The sequence below is a fragment of the Panthera uncia genome, unplaced genomic scaffold (assembly GCF_023721935.1).
Source record: "Panthera uncia isolate 11264 unplaced genomic scaffold, Puncia_PCG_1.0 HiC_scaffold_1344, whole genome shotgun sequence".
Classification (NCBI taxonomy): Eukaryota; Metazoa; Chordata; class Mammalia; order Carnivora; family Felidae; genus Panthera; species Panthera uncia.
The window spans coordinates 646-18,640 of NW_026057969.1; the positions used below are offsets into that span (position 1 = coordinate 646).

The 17,995-nt window shown below is 41.3% G+C and overlaps 1 long non-coding RNA gene across 1 annotated transcript in view; it reads right to left on the reverse strand.

Moving 5' to 3' along the window:
- Window positions 1–2,133: 2,133 nt before the first annotated feature.
- Window positions 2,134–17,995, reverse strand: part of LOC125916948 (uncharacterized) — a 110,390-nt gene continuing 94,528 nt past the window's right edge. The window contains exon 4 of the long non-coding RNA XR_007456069.1: window positions 2,134–4,764. This is a non-coding gene — a long non-coding RNA (uncharacterized LOC125916948). The remainder of the gene's footprint in view (window positions 4,765–17,995) is intronic.

Below are 17,995 nucleotides of genomic sequence, written 5' to 3' on the forward strand. Positions count from 1 at the left end.
CTGCACAACAATGTACTTAACACTATCGGACTGTACATTAGAAAACGGTTACAATGGTAAGTTTTGTTATGTGTATTTTACCGCAATTAATAATTTTGAATCCATAGGCATTTGACAGCAAGAACAAAGCAAAATGTCTGGGCTTATGCTACAATTTAAAAAGACTTGGGGGCACTTCAGTGGCTCAGTCAGTTAAGCGTCTGACTCTTGATCTCGGCTCAGGTCATGATCTCACGGTTTGTGAGTTCAAGCCCTGCACTGGGGAGCCTGCTTGGGAGTCTGTCTCTCCCTCTCTCTGCCCCTCCCCTGCTCTCTCTCAAAAATAAATAAACTTAAAAAAAAAAAAAAAAACCCAAAGTAACAAAGTAAATAAATAAATAAGCCTGAAAAATAACAAATATCCAACAACTGGAAATTAGTTAAAAATCAATCATAGAGGGGCGTCTGGGTGGCTTAGTCGGTTGAGCATCCCCGACTTTGGCTCAGGTTATGATCTCGTGGTTCATGGGTTCGAGTCCTGCATTGGGCTTTCAGTGCTGACAGCTCAGAGCCTGGAGCCTGCTTCAGATTCTGTGAATCCCTCTCTCTCTGCTCCTCCCCCACCCCCGCTCTCTCTGTCTCTCTCTCTCTCTCTTTCTGTGTCTCTCAATAAATAAAACATTAAATAAAACATATAAAAATTTTTTTAATCAATCAGGGGATATTGAAACAACAGACATTAAATCTCAAGTTCTTCAAGCAAATTGGAAATTGTTCATGATATAATATTAAGCAAAAAAAAGCAGCGCGAGTGTGGTTTCAGGTCTAGATGGAATAGGTAAAAATAATTTTTTTAATAAAAACGCTAAGAGTAGTTCTGTTTCTATCCTGGGATCTCCAAATTTTCTACAAGAAACACTTTTAGAGGGTGAGGGCCTTGGCAGAGAATTAACTTACGGTCCAAGAATCAAAGGGTAGAATGACTTCCACTTTACAGGCTGTCAGCTTTGAGGTTTCTCCCTTAAAGAAACAGACAGCCAGAAGGGTTTTCACAATTGCTACATCAGCTCTGTCAACGGAGACAGAACTAGAACCGGAAGCAGCACAGGTGCAAACAGCCAGCACCATCCAGTCTCCCCGTATAAGTGAGGATGAAAAAAGCAAGATCACCCACTTTCCACCATCTGCTGCTGTACCCCCATCACAGTATTTTAAAAGCTTGCTTCTCGTTCATGTCCTACCTTTTGAGTGTTTCATAATGGGCCCAAAGTGATCTGGGAAATATAATCCAAATATAAAGTAACTAATGATATTACTAATAAATAAACCACAGGAAATGGGCTTTGCTCTTCTCTGGAAGACAAAAGGATACATTACAAATATTAATGACTTCTTAGTCCAAAAAGGCTTGCAACCACCACAAGACTATAAGGGATACTGGTCCTTGTTTTCTTTAGCCACAATGTAGTTATCATTCAGAAAAAAAAAAAAAAAAATTGCAACAATACTCAAAAACTGCAGCTTCAGACTAAATAATAGAAAAAATATAAATATATGGAGCAAGGTAGGAGAGTAAATAATATTAACTAGCAATATAAGTGGAATGTAAGAAACTCAACAATGAAAAGTGCAGGGTCACATTATTGCAAGGTTAATGAAACTCTCTGGCCCAGAGTTCCCAAGGCCCAGGAGCTAATCACCTATTGTATTAAAATACAAACTTTCATTAATACAGGCTATGCTGAGTGCCTATTACAGGGGTTTATAGTATTTGACCTTTGCCAAAATAGTTTCAGTCCCTGACAGTTTCTTGATTAGCATCAATTAGTGAAGAGTTTCTATCCAAACAAGTAAAACAGGTTTAGGTTTTCTTTCCTTCCTTCCTTCCTTTTTCTTTCTCTTTCTTTTTTTTTTTTTTAATGTACCTTCTTAAGAGAGAGAGAGGGTCTTGTCTTAAAAATGAGAACAGAAGTCATCAAGGTAATTTCAGAGCTAGGTCTGAAAGATGACAAGATCCTGAAGCATAGCCCACTAGTGCAGGCCTCAATACTTAGGGGTGTGGCACACACAATGTATTTACTGTATCATTAGCAACAGTGCTAGCTTTTTAAATAGAAGGCTATTTTTAAATCCAGTGCACGTTCACAACCATATGTCAACTTATTTTACAGGCAGGTAGAACAGTAGGTCTCTGGGTACTTTTCTAACAATATGGCTTGAACAGAAACCTGCCTGTGTTAGACACTGTAGAAAAACATTGTTTATTGTCTGATGTACTCTGAGTCACGCCATTTTTAAGCAAGCATCTCTGCCCTTAGCTTCCCTTTTGAATTAAAATTGCCAAGATAATGAAGCCAAATTACCACTGTGAGACACTAATTTGCTGCACAAATTTAGGCAACGCACAAGCATGGCTCCGTTAGAGGAGAATCTGCTTAGTGTATTAAATTTGGACCCAAAGCATCTAAATGGAGAGTATTTTCTTCAATCCATTAAAAAGTTGAATGTTGCAAAACTACTCTCTTCTATTCATAAGGCCTTGCGAAGAGTTTAGCAGAAATAAATTTTATTCCCATGGAGAAGAAACAAACTATAGGATATTTTCTCAACACTAAGGATATCAAATTTGGTCAGGACGCAGGAGACCAGGCCTCGTCAGCGATTTCTGGCCAGTGAGCCTATAGACTCTGAGACACTTCTGGATAGCCATACTTCCCATGCTTGCCATGCCATTCATTGCTACCTAACATCCCACTAAAACCTCATAAAATAAACAAATTATAACTATATGAGGTGATAGATGTGTTAATTAACCTTAATGTAATCATTTTGTAATATACACATGCATATTCAAAATCACTATGTTATACACATGAAACACACACAGTGTTATGGGTCAAGTGTATCTTCATAGAACTGGAAAGAAATCAAATTAAGAAAAATTAAAAAGAAGATTGAAGTTCCACTAAAACAAACCTTTAATTTGTTAATAATAAAATCCTATCTGAAATGCATATTCCCTACTCTCTTAGGCATTCACCAGGCCTAAGGCCCAAGAAGCATCAATTCCTTTGCAGCAGCACAGGCTATATAGGAGGGCAAATTCTCCTAAAGGTCGTATCTCTGCACTTGGCACTTGCAAGTACTATTCCCTTAGGAATCCAGATAGGTTCAGAATTCTATTATCTGTTTTTTATAGATGAGGTATACTTAAAGAAGACATCGTGCCTGTCCATGCCCACCAGACACAGGATGCACATGAACACACTGATTCAAGGAAAAAGGGCAAATGACGTGGCTGATACAGAAAAAAGTATAACGCTACGTACAATTTGCAGAGTCATTCCAATGGGGTAACCAGCAAGAAAGGCAGTGTGGGAACCAGGATTTGAAAGAAGAAGAGAAATCTGACAGAGATACAGTCGTAGGGAAAGGCAAAGAGAAAGAAGGACATTCCAGGAATTTCCCCAAATACTGATAAACAGGTCAAATTCCTTGGCACAGGAAATTGCTTCATACCAAAAAGGTTTCCAAGTTCCAGCTAATGACTGGATTGTAAACAATGTTGTCCAAAATAAGAAAGCTCTAGGACAATAAAAGATTTTGGACACTTACCAATTCATAGCATCATTTCTAACATTCAAAGCGTCAAGGTTTGTCCTCTTAATTTTGTCACCACACAAACTGCAAATATCCACTAAATGATTCAGAAATCACGCCTATCACATCTCAAATAATACAAACATTTAGGAAACCAGAAAAACAGATACCAATTTTATAGGCCCAGGACACAATGTAGACCAATCCCAAACACATTCATGGATAAATGAGAAGAATCCTTTCACTGGCATATGATTGATCAATAAAGACCCCAAACTATCCTACCCGCAGAAAACAAATGCTCAGCAAACATAAAAGAAGATCAAAGAACTTTCATGATTGCAGGTATCAGCATTCTGGAAAGGCTTTCCTCACGTCTGATTCGTAACCTCTCAAAGTTAACTAACGTTTGTGTTTTCATTGGTAATGTTAAGTGCAAAAAGTTGGTAATGATGAAAGAAGCCAAAATACTTTAAACAAGTAATCCATGAGACCCTTGTTCCCACCCTTTACAAATCTGAATTTTCACAAATTGTATATCTACTCAAATGCTGAGTGATGTAATCAAGGAAAGTATATCAGTATATAACACTTGGCAGTAATAAATGAACTGCTGTCAGATTACACTTGCCAAAATCCAAAATCTTTAAATGCGCTACAATGAGTTTAGATTATAGCATTTCCTAATTCACCACCAAGAAAACAAGACCAATGACTAACATTGATACTGATAACAAGATCCTGAATCTTGGTAAAAGTCTAACCTAAGCAATCAAAATAGTTTGTATATAGGCTGAACTAAAGAAATTCGTCTAAATTCAAATCAAAACTTTGTTTTTTAGAGATTTTCTTCTTCCAGAAGTTACTGTAACAAAGAAAAAACCTCCCAGGAAATTTCTTACAAGCACTAGTTTTGCTTAATCTCAATACATGCCTTACATATATAACGAAGACAGTTAGGGTGCTGTTTTGTTGCTTACTTACCTGGGGATTTTTTATTTGATCTTGATTGCACCGAATGAGACTGTCGAGGCAGCAGAGGTGATGAAGGCAGAGACATTGAGACACCTTTGGCCAAGCTCACCCTGTAGGTGTCTTCTGCCACAGGAACGCTGCTCACAGACAAGTCACCACCATGGCCAGGGGGCAGGACTGGGGGAGAAGTCTCTGGACCAAAGTCACCTCCTGGAGTGAAGAGAAAAAACCATAAATTAGGTCATCTATTACAGGTAGATTAATTCCTAAGAACTACATCCTTAGAATATAATTCTCATATGTCACCTATGTATGTTGTTTTTTTAATGTTTTCTTTTCTTCTACCACTCATAACTTTTTCTATGTGAGAGAAAATTCAAGTTTCACCACTCAAGTATCAATGAACTCTGCCTCATACACCATTCTGGACCATATCAACTGGCCCAGTTTCGCTCCTAACAATGGGTCCAGAAAGCCATCAATCTCAGATTAGATTAAGACCAAGTATGAATGATTCACAAGAAGCTGTGATTTCAGATTTCAGCTGAAGTAGGGGAGGGAGGTTATTGGTCTTACCCAAGTATCTTAGAGTAGATTCGAACACCCAGATTCATTCCAGAACTCCGACTTCACTTCTCTCCAATAAAAGACTCCAAGAGAGGGTCTCTCTACTTCAACATTCCTCCCCAGCACTATATCTCTTCTCTCATTAGATCTACTCCATACTACCCATGGCACAGGGTCCACCCTCCTTCAATTCGACCAGCCCAACCCTTAGTCATGAGACTAGAAATATGGCTTACTGATGAAGCTGGTTCTTCTTGGTATTCAGCTTAAGAATAAACAAGCTTACTATTATGAAATCAGATATTCTAGGGTAAGCAGATCCAACAACAAAATACAGAGGATGCAATTACAGTATAGAGAGTACAAAAGGAAGGGAGTATGGTGGTGAGGATTAGCCTCTCTGAAAAAGATACAGCTGGTCCTCAAGTATTCCGATAACAAGCTCTCCTCTTATTGTTCCTCCCCTACCCATTACTTCCCCCCCTCTAGTGTGTACTATGAAGCAACTGAGGACAGGTAAAGAGGGAAGGTAAATCATTACCCTGATGATTAAAACATCTACAAGCTCTAATTTATATACAGAACTGGAAAGATATAGAAAGTTTTCCATAAGCAAACTAGTCTCTCTGATAAATACTACCCAAATGGTCCTTATCAGGCCTTCCTGACTCTGAAAACTCAAGGCCTGGATTTGAATCAGAACTCAACTTGTGTAGATCTTTGTGCACAAGACTCAAAAGGGATGTGATCCAAACCATCAAGTTCAAATTGCATCGCTGTGCTTGTTTTTCATGTTAGGAGGCACGGTGAAATATGTAGTCACCCCCTCCACACACTGGGAGTTTGGGGGGTGGGGGTTAAAACTGGCAGACAGGCTCATGCTTGATCCTCAAAGGCAGCTCAAAACCAGTAGATCTGTGAACAGAAAAGCCGTGGGTCCCACAATGGATAAGTTGGCAACATCAGAAAGGTAATTTTAGTCACACCTGGGCCAGCTATGCTTGAAGGATTTTAACAAACTTGGACATTTAGTGATAAATCTTAAGTTTCCCAAGTGACTGGTATTTGAAGAAGAAAACAATTACCAGGAAACCTTCACCAGAATTTTCAAAAAAAGGAGCATTCACACAAATGTTCTGTCCCTGAGGGAAGGAAGCAAGAAGGCATTAGTGGAAATCTTTACATCCTAAATCTATGTGAACAGCGAAGTCACCCACTCTGGTCCTCCTATAACCCTCGTTCACCCTGCTTTATGATGTGTACCGTGAGATACCACCAATTCCCAGGACCCAGGAGCCACTCTTACACCACTGTGGATAAAGCCAGAAATCTTTCTGAAACCACTTGTCCTTGAGGTCTTGAGCCAGGACATGAAGTTTCCCAGGTGCCTCTCCTTTGACTATCTGTCAATGAAAGAGATCTTAAGGCAGAGCTGGGGGTATACTGCAATGCCAGTGCCCATTGGGGCTAAGTGCCTCCCCGACTAAGGAGATTTGAGAAGATAGAGGAAAAGAGAGCTGTTTTCTCCGGTCCTATATCTGGTGCTCATGACCAGTCCCCACCACCACATTGGTCTCATCTAGGGAATGCAAGCAGGTGCTATGCCTACAAGAACGGTGCCTGGTCACCTGACTCCTGGCTATTTGGCAACAAAACTAGGAGAGGTAGAACTTGGAAAGCGCTGAGGCCACAGCCCCAAGGGGTACATGCACAGGATGTGCAGGGGACCTTGAAGAGGTTGTCCATGTGGTTTGAAAAGAGCTGCATTGCCCTGTGGCTGGCGCTTACACCATCCCAATCACCAAGCTGGTAGTCCAATGTCTAGACTGGCCGGATAGGAGCAGGCACTGTGACAAGGTATGGTCTTCCCTACTCACACAGAAATATTTCTAACCTTTACAATAAACAAAACAAAACAAAACAAAACCCAAACCAGACTTCAAGTCCCTTAATTTGGATGGGGACACAATATTAGGGAGAAAGGCATCTAACAACACCAGAAATAAAAAATAAGCTCCTTACTGAGAAAGGGTTTATTTTCTTAAATACTTCATATTCTCCAATGATACAAACAAAAGAGGGGAGTTAAGGATAAAAGAAAATTAAAGGGTTTCCTAATTATAAAATGTGCCCATAAACTTTGTTTATATCAAGCAAAGCAAATATTTTCATTAACTCCAAGTATGGTGGGGATGAGTTTCCAAAGCAGGCTGTAACCATGAGGACCTTCAGCCTTCTGAGCAGCTGCACTCTGACACTCTGGTTTTATGTGGTCTGCAATAAAAAGGGACTCGGAGATGGGGCTCGGGAAGGAAGGGTTTCTATTTCAGGATTACTTGAACATCTTACTATATTATCATTCCCAAACATTTTCTGTTGGTTTGTCCTTCAGACACAAAGACCCCTAACTTCCAGTTTCCTTTTATTAGAAAGGCACAAAGCAGGAAGAGAAATTTTATGTATGAACAGGCAGCATGAAACAAGTGGGGTGATTCAGCAGCTTAGAAGCTGGAGGCAGCATTCCGGAGCCTGGTGCTTTAACTACATGTAGGCAAAGGGGTTCAGGTCAAAGTAAATCCGAGAGCATCACAAGGATGCAGACGACGCCAAGGGCAGAAAGTGAAAATCTCCTAAGGGTATCCACAAGAATTATACAATACTGGTTTTGGGCAACAGGACACCAGAAATTCTCTGGTTGATTTAACATTCCACAGCAGATGCTTAAAGAGGTTTTAAGAGGAATTAAAAACATTTCACTGCAATAACCAGCACTGTGGACACATTTCCTTTAGCTCCAAATAGTTGGTGTCCTTTGAACTGTGACCTATTTTATTCCCACCTCAATTAAGTGATAAGATACACTTTGATCACCATTCCTGCTACTCCAGAAATGCCAGGCTAGGTAGGATGACCATGTTATCAACCACCAATGATCTATCAGGTCCCCTCCTGTTCCACTGGCAGGTGTTTCCCATGAAACATTCATACACCACAGATACATGCATCCACCCCACCATGCTTTTAATCTCGGAGAGTATCTAATTCAATCACATTGTTTCACAGACAGAAAACAATGGGACATAGGGGTTGAAATTGACGAGCAGGGGTCAAACACCTAGAATGACCTTCTCTCCCAATTCCTAAAACTGGCCAGCTCAGGCTCTAACACACTACCCCACACGTCTGAGGGGTGCCCAGATGGCTCAGTCGGCTGAGCACCTGACTTCGGTTCAGGTCATGATCTCACAATTGTGAGTTTGAGCCCCATGTTGGGCTCTGTGCTGACAGCTCAGAGCCCGGAGTCTGCTTTGGATTCTGTCCCCCTCTCTCTCTGCCCTTCGCCTGCTCTTGCTTGGTCTCTCTCTCAAAAATAAACAAACAAAGAAGAAAAAAGACCTGTACTTTGAAAAAAAAAATGGAGGTACCCAAAACAGACATATTTTTAAGTAACAAGTCTGTAAAGGGTCAGCACAGTTTTGCTTTTAAAGTTTAGGCTTTGCAGGTCACATACAGCCTCCATCACACGCATGCACACACACACACACCACAAACCCACACATACTTTTAAAATCACCACTTCTTTGAATTCCAAAAATAAAAGACCATAAATGGCATGGGGGCATAAGGTTCTTCCTATTTGTAATACATATAACTAAATATGTACATACGCACATATGTATGACACAAAGGAACTATAAGTCCCAGTCATAGTTTGCCAAGATAATAGAATTATCAAAGGGGATAAAGCCATCCAATAAGGCATTTTAAATTGGCAGAAATGGCTTTTGATAACACTTCTTTATTTAAAAATTTTTTTCTACTGTTATAGACTGTGAAAAGGGATTTAAGTTCATAATGGAAGAAAATGCAAATCTGGGAGATGATGAATGTTTAAAGGTGTCTATGCAGAATGGCAATGTCCAACATTACAGATTAAAGTAAATGGAGTGCAGGATTAGAGAAGGCTTAAAAAACGAGGGCAAAGAAGCCAGGGAGATGAAAGCAAAATCGCATTTCAGAAAGAGCAGACCTGAGAAAGGCAAGGGTGAGCTCAAACATTCAGGTAAATAGGTCTGCAGATGCAGGAAATAAGATTTCCATTTATTGTGCCATTGAAATCACTAGGTGGGGGGGTGGGGAGGGTCAGGTGGAGGGGGGAGGGTGGAAGCTCAGAATAGAAAGAAAGAATGTTCTGTTTATCCAGTTCCAGAAAACGGGACTTGTGCAGTACATTTAACTAGGGCATTAAATGTGTTAGGGCATCTTTTGTGCAGTCCCCGCCTGGGAGTGCATTAATGTTTCTTAAACATATTTTCCATCATAAGGTTTTATAACCACATAACTCATATATATTTACAGAAACCTAGAAAATTGGAAGATTTCCTCCCACAAGATCCAAGTATCATTTTGGGAGCCTTTGGAAGGCTCCCTCTGCAACCGAAAGCATTTTAAACTGTTTTATGTCTTATAGGATCTCCCCAAGTAACCAGCCAAAGCTACTGATTGTTAATGTACATTTTCAAAAAGAGAGTCAAGATAAATGTATCCAAGAAAGCAATTTTCCAGAACATTATTCACAGAGCCGTGACTAAGACTCAAACAATACTGTTAGGAGGCAACAAAGCAGCTAACTTCTACCCCCACTCCCCAGTACAGAAAAACCTGGTCAACAGGACAAGTTTATCCTTTTGTCTTCAAAAATCCACGAAGCAGATTCTACATGGAGATCAGTAAATACTATCCTCACAGTTTTATTCTCAATACTCAGTGGTTACAGAACCAGACATACTTTACCCTGACACAGACGATGAGGAAAGAGACTGGCATTTCCTCTCTTATTGTCAAAATTCTCCTTTAAGGCAGGTCCACCAGGCAAGAGTTTCTAAGCTTAAAGAATACAAGACCTCAGAAAAATTCCACCCCCAAGCCCTAGAGGGGTGTATTTCAACACAGTAAGTGCCTTCTTTGACGTACTATGTGTTAGGACAGGGTTCGTTGGAGACACTTTATACCCATTATCTCATATCCTCACAACGACCTCATGAAGTGGGTGTTGTTTTTAATACTCCTCTGACAAGGAGTCTACCACACAGAAAGTACCCAGCATCTTGCCCAAGGACACCGACCAATGGCAGGGCTGACTCTGAATCCAGGCAGTCCAATCCAGAATCTATTCCACTACCCTGAAAAAAGGGTACTGAGCTATGCCTTTCAACATTACGTCATTTTGAATACTTAATAGGGAATGCCAAAAATAGTATATGTAGGTCTATGCACAGTACCAGGCCACTGTGAAAAGAAACCTGTTCCCTCATCTATTTTCACTTTTCGTGCAGGCTGGTTAATTAGCTCCACAGCACTCCTGGACCATTCCATTTGGGAGGCACCGGGCTCAGATCATTAATTTTCTTTCAGTCAGTCACACCTTATGCTGTCACCATGCAAGCAAAGTGGATCTGAGTTAGATGTTTAGTAACCAAGCACCTTAAATAGTTTCTTCTCCTTTCCCTTTGCACTGTAAATTCATTTAACTCTTGCAGCATTTGGCCCTGCTCTCTCTGCCCAGGGTGGATGTGCTGAGTGTCATTCTCGCCTCATCGAATCAAGAATGTGGCCACTCTATCCGGCCCAGAGGAAGAAGAAAGCAGTGGGCTGGCTGTGGTCAAAGCAGCCTGGTAGGATTCATCCTCAATCTACATGGAATCCGTTATTCTGTATTTCCTTGTCAGGTACACTCAGTACTCGGGTCCCTGAGTCCACTGGGCCTGCTGCTCCTGCACACGACTAAAGCTGTAGTGCCCAATCCCTGCACACAGGGAAACCTGAGCCCTTCCCAGCGAGGCTGTTGTAACTAGTCTGGGGTATGGTTCAGGCACTGACAGGTCTCCCCCAAGTGATTCTCAGGTGCAGCCAGGATTGAGAACCACTGAGGCAGGAAGGTGGTCAAAGAGATCCAAAATGTTTATGCTCCTATTCCAAGACAGAGGTGGGAGAGATGAAAAGGGAAAGAAATTGGAGAACACCATACAGATGATTGTAACACAATGTACATTCCTTGAGTGTGTGTGTGTGTATGTGTATATGTGTGCCTATCTGTATACACATCTGTATATACACTATAAACTTATGTATATAAATCTGTGTAAACATACACAGTTGTACATGTGTGGGGTCTCTAGAAGGACACACAGGAACCAGCAGCAGTGGCCGACTCTGGGAAAGGGAAATGACCAGTTGGGAGCATGGATGAGAGGTGTATACTTTTATATGGTTTACATTTTATGTACATATGTTTCCTGTAAATATTTTATATTTGCATCCCCTAGGATTGAGCCTTGTATGGACATGAAGATCTTAAGTCTAAATGGGCCACCCACCATGGCCTGACCTGGCAAGTGGATGAAATGAAGATCTGTTCCACAAAGATCATCCAAAGTGACCATGTTTGGGGCTGACCACTAGAGGAGCTTATGTTCTACTGACTGAAGTGGACGCAGTACAGGACCCTGCTCTGAAGAAGGTCGGATTCTCGGTAGCACAGAACACACGTGCTCCCATCATCGATGGGCTCTGTGTAGGCACACATTTCATTTCTTTTCTGCCCACTCTGCATTCCGGCTCTCTTCCAGGTCCTGGGCATCTCTGCTGCTGGTGGTGGAGTGTGTGTGGTGGTTGCAGCACACACAGAATAATCCAGAGGTCTGCCAGGAAGAGGGCAGGAAGAGAGACAGGCTTGGCAGGGGGGTAGAGGGGATGGGGAGGAAGCAGAGGCTGAAAGGGCTAGGAATGAAACAGGCAGGACCAAGGACTATGGAAGTACAAGGAAGAGGGGGGACAGCCCATAGTACAGGGGGTGGGGTGATGGTAGGCTAAAGGTGGTAATTCCTGTTTCACTTAAAACATCTCCCAAGACCCTGATAAAATACTTGTAACTACAAAGTAAGAGGCAAGCTCATAAATGCAAAAAGCATATGGAAAGATAAGGGAGTGTCAGAAAAGGAAAGAACTTCCAATAATGTAAGGATAGTAACAGGGCATCTTTTGTTGTTATTGAAACAACCAGGGGCCTAAGCACACTTAGTCCACCAGGTCAGAGAGCTATCCAGGCCCTTTCCTGGGCATCTGCTCCTGTCTTTCCCCCACACCTACCAACAGGAACCAACAGATCAATCCATGTAGGTAAAACAGGGCTGACTAGGGGCACCCGGGTAGCTCCGTTGGTTAGGAGTCTGACTTTGGCTCAGGTCATGATCTCACCGTTCATGAGTTTGAGTCCTGCATCGGGCTCTGTGCTGACAGCTCAGAGCCTGGAGCCTGCTTCATATTCTGTGTGTGTCTCTCTCTGCCCCTCCCCAGCTCGTACTCTATGTCTCTCTCTTTCTCAAAAACAAAACAAACAAATCAAAATCAACAACAACAACAACAAAAAAACCAGGGCTGACTATACCTTTTCTCTTTGATGAAAAGCCTCCCCTACAAACACCCCCAAAATAATAAATGATGGCAGAATGAGCAAACATATAGCTTATGAGAGAAAGGAAAAGAGTATCTTCTTGAAGACTCAAAAAAAAAAAAAAAGACGGAGAAAAAAAATTCAGTGAATTGCATGGCACCCTCAGTAGAATACAGGATAATATGGCCTCTATACCCTTCATATGCTGTGTTATTTTGATTATTTTATCTATACACTAGATTCACACTAAAAATAAGGGAAGACAAGCAAGGAAATTTAAAAAGCAGTAACCAGATTTCGATCCACATTTCAGGCATAAAGAATAAAATTAACACTATAGAAAATCCACTCGGTGATAAAGAACAAGCTTGAGGAAGTCTCCCTAGAATCAGAGGAGAAGGGCAAACATTTTAATGATGTGAGTAAAGATTATAGATATGAAAAACAAAAGGTGTTTTTGAGATGAAATGAGGACATGATATTTTAAAAACTAAAAACAAACAAACCTTGGGGCACCTGGGTGGCTCAGTGAGTTAAGCATCCAACTCTTAATTTCAGCTCAGCTCATGAGCTCACAGTTTGTGAGTTCGAGCCCTACACGGGGTTTCATGCTGCTAGTACAGAACCTGCTTGGGCTTCTCTCTCCCTCTCTCTGCCCCTCTCTGCTCATGTGTTCTCTCTTTCTCTTTCTCAAAATAAATAAATACACTTTAGAAAAAAAGGAAACAAACCCAACAGGGTACCTGGCAGGCTCAGTCAGTTAAGCATTTGACTTTGGCTCAGGTCATGATTTCATAGTTCTTGAGTTCAAGCCCTGCATAGGGCTTTCTGTTGTCAGGACAGAGACGGCTTCAAATCCTCTGTCCCCCTCTCTCTCCGCCCCTCCCCTGCTTCTGTGCACACACACACGCTCTCTCTTTCTCTCTCAAAAATAAACAAACATTTAAAAAATATCTTTTCTGAATTAAAGTATGCAGATAAAAAGAACCCACCATACCCCAGGCTGTTTCCCTGAAGGGACTGCACCTTGACTCACCTTGGCAAAACTAAGCTGATAATTTTTTCTTTATCACAAATATCCAGGTAAGGATATAGAAAAAAAAAAAAAAAAGAAAGAAGGAAAGAAAAAAAGAAAAAAAGAAAAAAAGAAAGAAAAAAAAAAAAAGAAAGGAAAAAATAAAAAAAAAAAAAAAAAAAAAAGTTTAATGGGCTACAAAACCACAGAGACTTTCAAAGGAACCAGAACCCAACTCCCCTCAGACTGCTTATCTTAGTTTCTCAGGCTGCTGTAACAGAGTACCATAAACTGGGTAGCTTAAACAGAAATTGAAGGCTTCAAGTCTACAATTTAAGGGTGTTGGGCAGAGCCAGGCTCTCTCTGAATGCTCTAGGGGAGAATCTAGTCCAAGCCTTTCTTGGTTTCCGGTGTTGCTTGTTATCTTTAGCTTGTAGACACATCAATCTCTGCCTGTGTCATCACATGGCCTCCTCCCCTATGTCTGTGCTTCTTTTCTTCTAAGGACAGTCATAGTAAATTAGGGCCTACCCTAGTCCTATATAATCTCATTTTACCTCAATTATGTCTACAAAGACCCTACTTCCAAATAAGGTCACCTTCACAGGTATTGAGGGTTAGAACCTCAACATCTTTTGGCGGGGACAGAATTCAACCCACAACACTTCTCCTCTCCAACCAATACCAAAAAAACAGAAGTCAAAAGCAACACCCACAGAATTTGAGGGAGGGAATAGCAAGACCAAACCTTATAAAACTATACCAAGTTTTCCATTAAGTACAGTATCAACCAGAAAAAAAATTATCTGAAACTCAAAGGCTCAGAAAATGCCCAGCCCATTTATCCTTCTTGAGAAAAAAAGTTACTTAAGAACCAAAATTAACTACTCAATACTGAGGACATTATCATTAAAAAAAAAAAGGAAAAAAAAAAAGACAAAAAAAAAAAAAAAAAAAAAAAAGAAAAGAAAAGAAAAGAAAAGAAAAGAAAAGAAAAGAAAAGAAAAAAAGGCAATAAACTCTAGCCCAAGCCCAGCCTCCAAACACCTCATTCAGCTGTCTCCCTCTTCTGCTTCCAGTCCCTGCTCATTCAGGAAATGTGGTTTTTGAACCATATCCTTCACCCCTTAGTGCAGAAACAATCTCTTACCTTATCTGGCAAGCTCTTAGAACAATAATGCCCTGTGCCAGAACTTGCTAACAATGGCTAACATTTTTTGCATGGTTGTGACACTGGGCAGAGAGAGCTCTCCCACACCACCGCCCCACCATTTCCTAAACAAGCAGAGGAGTGCAGAACACCACAACAACCATTTTCATTGCCAAGGAACTGAAATTACGAAAAAGAAAGATTTGAGTTTACCATATGATCAACTTAAAAAAAAAAAAAAAACAAAGGGAGCAACATTTAAGCCAGTATACACAATTTTGTATATGCTGTATACCAATGGGAAAAGAATATGCACAACCAAAAGCCAGAAGAAGGTTTGATAAAATGTTGATGGTTATTCTTAAGGGGGTGGAAGCAGCAATGGTTTTTCCCTTTTACATTTCTCGTTTGACATATCTTCTGACATTTTTGTAATGAGAATGTTTTATAAGAAAACACACTTGGGGCTCCTGGGTGGCTCAGTCAATTGACTATCTGACTTCAGGCCCAGGTCATGATCTCACGGTCTGCGGGTTCGAGCCCCACATCAGGCTCTGTGCTGACAGCTTGGAGTCTGTGGAGCCTGCTTCAGATTCTGTGTCTCCCTCTCTCTCTGCCCTGCCCTATGCTCTCTCTCTCTCAAAAATAAACATTAAAAAAGATTTTTTAAAAAAAGAAAACACAATTTATTTTCCATCAAACATTTATTTGAAACATAAATTTGTACCTATCTCTTTCTACTTCTGGAGGTTTCCCAGTAAGCCCCTGCTGGATACCTGCCAAGTTATTGCTCTTATGAATACCCTTCCCCAGGAACAGAGACTCACTTTTCCCTTATCTATGCACCTCCAACTATGCCTACTCAACCACCTGGTTCAGACTTGCCCTTGTCCATGTAGCTTAAACTGTCTATGGTCCTCTTTTCCCCAAGTCTTACAGACATCAAAAAGTCTTCCTTATTGGTTGATCTCACAGGGAAGGTCTGTTCTGGCTGTATTCTATGGTCATTGTGCAGTCCAAGATCCAGTTCCTTGTTCTATATACTTCAAAGTACTTAATAGAACCTCACTGCTCCAGCTCTGTCTACACTCTGATTTCTCTGCTTACAACTTCCAATCTCCAACCAAACTTCTCTTAACATTAAACTTTCTCAAAAACAATATCCTGAATATGACTTCTTGTAACATAGAAAACTCCACTTTTTCTGTAGGTCTTGAGTGTGATGTGAGGAAGAATGACAGTAGGATCACTGTGCTGCATGTCTCACATCTATGTGAATGGTGCCTTGGAACTGCAAGGAGGCAGCCCTGAGGACTGCAGCTACCCATTGAATATCCAACTCCTCAAGCTATCCTCCATCTCAATTACACGCTTAGCCCCACTATGACTGCTGGAGCTCACTTACCCTGGAATTTCACATTGCAGGAAGTACCCAAGTAACACATCAGGATTTACAGAGAGTTCTCTGCTCTAACTAGATATACATGTTCATCAAATGTAACTGTCCTAATAATAATGAGGGTGATTAAGTTAGCAGTAAAGGCCTTACTTTGTGTACCAGACATCTTGCTAAGCACTGTATACACATTAGCTTATTTATTCATCCTATTCCATTTGGTGGCATTGCTCCTGGGCTATAGCTGAGAAAACTATTGCTTAGGGAGCCTACTAAGTGAGCTACCTAGGGCCCCACAGCCTGTAAGTGGTACATGTGGATTTGAACCCAGGCAGTCTGACCCACAGAGTTCTGCATCATGGCTTTACACTGGCCTGCTTCTGTGTACACCATGGATCTCCTAGCCAAGGTGTGTACCAAGCATGGAATGCTTTTCAGTGCTTAAGAAATTCTGACTGTCATCCACAGATAATTTAGCAAGTCATGTTTCCCTGAACGATAATCACCAGGAACATTCTGTCATATTGGACACGATGACATTTTGGGGGTGGAAAAGTAAGTGGAGGGAAAAAGACTTTTAGAACAATACCATAACCAGCACACCACCCCCTCACTGACTACTCAAATCCAAACCCTGGCAGGCCCATCAGCAATACTCCTGCCAACAGGCCTTGTTACAAGAGAAAGGAAGGAGAAGAGGGAGCTGCCACCATTTATCTCATTTCAACTCCTTACAAGGAAAACGGGATCTATAAACATTTGGGGGGAAATGCCTCCAAGTTTCTAGGCAGCCCTGAAAGTTTCTTCCCTACAAAAACACGTTAAAAATGCAATGTAACCAATTCAGCACACATCCTAGAAAAAAGCAGACTAAATCAATTGTGTACATGTGGCTGTTTAACAAGATCCTTTTCAGGCCTGTACTGCAGGGCAGGGAGTGGGAGAATAAGACATTTTCTGCATCTGTTATTTTATTTGCTATATTCCTGCTTCACCAGCACCACCAGCACCACAAATTGGGGCAGGGGAGGGGGGGTGTTGGGGGGGGGAGCATCACTCAGTTTCGGAAAAAAAGCAGCCTCAATGACATGTCTGGTACAATATCTTAGCAACAATGTCAATATTGTCTCACCACAGCTAACCATATTCACATTCTACTCTAATCATGATTTCTCGACTATAAAATGGAATGTGAGCTACTCCATTCATTCTCTGAGCACTGCACTGGGAAACACAGCCCTCTAACAACTTCCATTAAGCTGCATGTAAATTAAATATCAAAATTACATCCAATAGCTATTACTTCCTGTGTATGTAACTTCGAAGCATGAGAATAAGCAAATATTGATGAGGCATCGACATAAACACAAGACCCAAATAAAATATAACTAACAAATTAATTTGATGAAATCCTGTCCCTGGTTATTTCTGGAATGGAACCCTTATCACTCACCTGCTTGTAGACCTGTATTTCCAACTCATCTTTAGAGGGCTGCCAAGAATGGGGTTGATTAGATAATGGGGAAGTTCCTTCTCCCAAGACTTTTCAAAGTCATACACACACACACACACACACACACACACACTTCTGCCATGGCTGGCTGGGGGTGGCCCTGCACAGACTCAGAAACAAACAGCATCCTAGTGGCTCTCAAACCTGGCTAACCATTCAAAAGCCATTATAGGGGCACCTGGGTGGCTCAGTCGATTAAGCATCTGACTCTTGATTTCAGCTCAGGTCATGATCTCATGATTCATGGGATCGGGCCCCACGTCGGGCTCTGTGCTGACAGCGTGGAGTCTGCTTGAGGTTCTCTCTGCCCTTCCCCACTCACACACATGTGCACACACACTCTCTCT